The sequence below is a fragment of the Populus euphratica genome, unplaced genomic scaffold (assembly GCF_000495115.2).
Source record: "Populus euphratica unplaced genomic scaffold, PopEup_1.0 scaffold324.1, whole genome shotgun sequence".
Lineage (NCBI taxonomy): Eukaryota > Viridiplantae > Streptophyta > Magnoliopsida > Malpighiales > Salicaceae > Populus > Populus euphratica.
Window position 1 is genome coordinate 248,565 of NW_011500211.1, and position 3,714 is coordinate 252,278.

The 3,714-nt window shown below is 33.2% G+C and overlaps 1 long non-coding RNA gene across 1 annotated transcript in view; it reads left to right on the plus strand.

Moving 5' to 3' along the window:
- Positions 1-3,714, plus strand: part of LOC105112121 (uncharacterized) — a 9,798-nt gene that overhangs the window by 261 nt on the left and 5,823 nt on the right. The gene's annotated exons all lie outside the window — the stretch shown is intronic.

Below are 3,714 nucleotides of genomic sequence, written 5' to 3' on the forward strand. Positions count from 1 at the left end.
GTTGCATGAATTTCAAAATTGGTCCCTCAATTTTATTTTTTTGTAAATTTTGATTTTTTTTTTTTTTTTTTTGAAAACAAGCAATATCAACATCGACTCAATGAGGAAGATCAATGATTTTAAAAATAACATGTTAAAATTTGAACACGTTCCAAATATCTTTGAAAATTTAAATTCTTGTGAGATGATGTTGAAAATGCTAAAAATGATGCAAATATGTTTAAAAATGTATTTTTTGGATTTTTATTGTTTTTATCTAGTTTTTGGATTTTTTTTTTAAAATTTTATCAGAATATGGATAAAAATTGGGGAATAACCTAGAATTGGGTTATAACAATATGAAAGAAATTATTGATTGATAAATGAATGACTTACTTAGCTATAAATAGTTGTTGCAGCTCTTGTTTGTAGGTAGGAAATAACGTGCGTAAGTTTGGCTGTGTAGTAAGCAATTTTCGTGCCTAGCACACATACTTATTTTGTAATCCTTTATTAACGAGATAAATAAAGGTTGAGAGTTCTTGTATTCTCGGTGTTCTTTGTTTTGTAGCGTGCAATCTACTTATATATTCTACTTGTCTTTTAACTTGGAAAAGTAGGGGAACCTCGTGGGTGAGGGAAACACTTAGTTTCTAGGCAAATATGAGTGCGATTAGCGAGGGAAGGCTGAGTCTAGTGAGGGACTAACTTGTCGCACGGGCTTATTCTCGAAGCAAGAGATTACCCCGTGATAATTTGGTATCAAAGCACAGTTGCATTCATAGCAGAACAACGAGACTGTTTTATGGATAGCTAATTGAAGGATTGATTAATTGAAGCTAACATTGGAGTTGTTGGCTTGAAGCCTTATGCCAGCGGGTATGGAGGCAATTTGGGAAAAATTAACTCAACTTAAAGAGTTGATAAGGCCACAAGAGGATGAAAAACAACATTCTATCAATGACAGGTTGAGGGAAGCAATTGAAAGTGTTGAACGAGCTGAAAGCTTATATATTAGTCTTATGGCAGAAATGAGTGAAAGGTTGGAAGCTGCGGAGGAAGCAATTGCAATCTTGAAAAAGGCTGTGGAAAACACTTTTATTGGTACAGGTATGTTTAAACCCAAGATTCTTGAACCGAAAGCATTTGGGGGTGTTAGAAGTTCCAAGGAATTAGAGAGTTTCTTGTAGGATATGGAACACTATTTTAGTGCTGCCAAGGTCGGGTTAGATGAACAAGTAAACATCACAGTGGTGTATCTCACAAGAGATGTTAAATTATGGTGGTGAATAAGATCTAAAAAGGACTTGAATGCTGGTAAGCCAAAAATAGAGATATGGTACACTCAGAAACACAAGTTGAAAGAGCAATTTTTGCCCAACAACACATCTTAGATTGCAAGGGAAGACTTGAAAAAGTTGCGACAGGATGGGTCGATAAGGGATTACATGAAGAAATTTAGTTTTTTAATTTTGGATATTAATAATATGTTAGAAAAGGACAGAATGTTCAATTTTCTATCAGGACTTCAGTTGTGGGAACAGTTAAAGTTGCGTAGGCAGAAAGTTTCAAATTTATCGTTGGTCATTTCGACTGTTGGGGTTAGTAGATTTTAGAGCAGGTGCTAGTAAAGGGACTGCTAAAGCATCTTGTATGAAAACTGCTAAAGCATCTTCTATTTCATACCTATTAATGGATAAGTATGAAATGAAAAAGAAGAAAAAAGGACTTGGTGGGGAGGAACCTAAACAGGCTGATGGCAATGGGAAGTCAAAAGCCAAGTGTAAGGAAAAGGTTTTGAAATCAAGTTCGGCCTGTTTTATTTGTGAGGGTAAGCACTTTATAAGGGACGACCCACTGAAAGCACAACTTAGTGTTATTTTCATGGAGAAGGAATGGCATACGTAAATCCTATACGTGTGTTTAACACTAAGTAAAAGCGTTAGTGGTAAAGGGTTAACAGAGTTGATGAGGACTTGGGCGTGGCCAAACTGCCTTGGGTAAGGCAGAATTGGAGGAGTTCTATAACTTTGACGACAGACAGATCATGGTTTGAACTCTTGGCATGAGGATGTGTCAATAAAAAGCATATTGTATAGGATTCAGCAATGATGGATAGCGGCAGCCTTGCATTGGTTGAAGTGAATTCAGTAGGAAGAGTTAATTGCTGAATAATGGACAAGTAAACACTATTTAAATTTTATACTTGCAGTTTTGGCACGCAGAATGGTTGGAGAATTAGATGTTTGTATGGGAGCTCATATGGTTCTTTGAAGGGATTTTGCGTGAATGTATGCCTTGAAAAGGGATGGATACTTAGGATGCTTGTGATTAGTGTTCGAACTTTATAAAAGCATGCTTACGAGTATTATATGTTTGATGATTAGTACTTACAAGTGCATTATATAGATGGAATGGTACGATATAGGCCTACAACTTTTATATGGAGCCTAAGATCTAAAAAGGTCATTTTCAAGTCCAAATTATTGCTACAGCAAAGAAGCTCGAATCTATCCTCCAACCCGAGCACCGTTCAGTATTTTGGCTATATCTAGAGTTTTAGAAGTCAAAATGAGCTGAATTGTTTACACAATAAAGCTGAGACAATTTTCTACAACTTTCATGTTTTCAAGTGGCTCTAATTTTGATGTTATCAATGACGTTTTGGGTAGACAAGAGAAGATAAAGATTGTCACCAAGTCAAGAGTTGGTCACCCACTCATTAATTAGACATCAAATCAATAGTTCCTAATTTTGGCCTATAAAAGGAGGTATTTGTCATGCATTTAGGCATCTTGGTTTCCAGATCAAGATCATGTTCTTGCCTTCTCTCTTTGTATTTTTTGTAATATTTATGTTTTTCTTTCATTAATATCAAGTTTATGCCTTTCATTTCCTTTCATTTACTTAGTTAACTTTTATCTTATTTGTGTTCCTATTTTGTTTATTTATTTTTCTTTCTTTCATAATATCTAGCTAAGTTTATTATGTCAAGTTCATTAATATCAAGTTTATGCGTTTCATTTCCTTTCATTTACTTAGTTAACTTTTATCTTATTTGTATTCCTATTTTGTTTATTTATTTTTCTTTCTTTCATAATGTCTAGCTAAGTTTATTATGTCAAGGTGAAAAAATTACACTAATGGTGTAAGAATAAGTATAGTGTAAACTTAATATGGACTTTAATGTTTGATACTAACATGTTTTGTATTTGTTATCTTTTTCACTCTTTAATACTTTGCTTGTTAAATGACTAATCTTGATTTATGTTATATAACACTTGGTACAACAAATGCTTGGCACTTTCATAGCCCATAATGTATGGTATAACCGACACCTGAGCTATGAAAGGAACTTGATTTGTTGTTAACACAAGTTATAATCATGAATGCTTGACGAGATTTACAAGTATTAGCATTAATCGAATAAGATGACTAATGTAATCATGTTAACAATATATAATATGATTGGAACCTCCTTTGTGTGTGGTTTCCAATTGTTATTATCATGTTAATAATTTATAATCTGATTGAAATCTCATTTGTGTGTGGTTTCTAATTGAATAATAAGAGTTTATACTATAGTTGTTTGACATACCATTAGTGGAATCTCTAACCTTTACATTTGTTGTTATCATTGTTTAATCCTTACATTAATATTCTATCTCCAAGTTCTCACCATCTTCTTCTTCTTCTCTTTCTTTATTATTATTATTATTATTATTACTATTATTA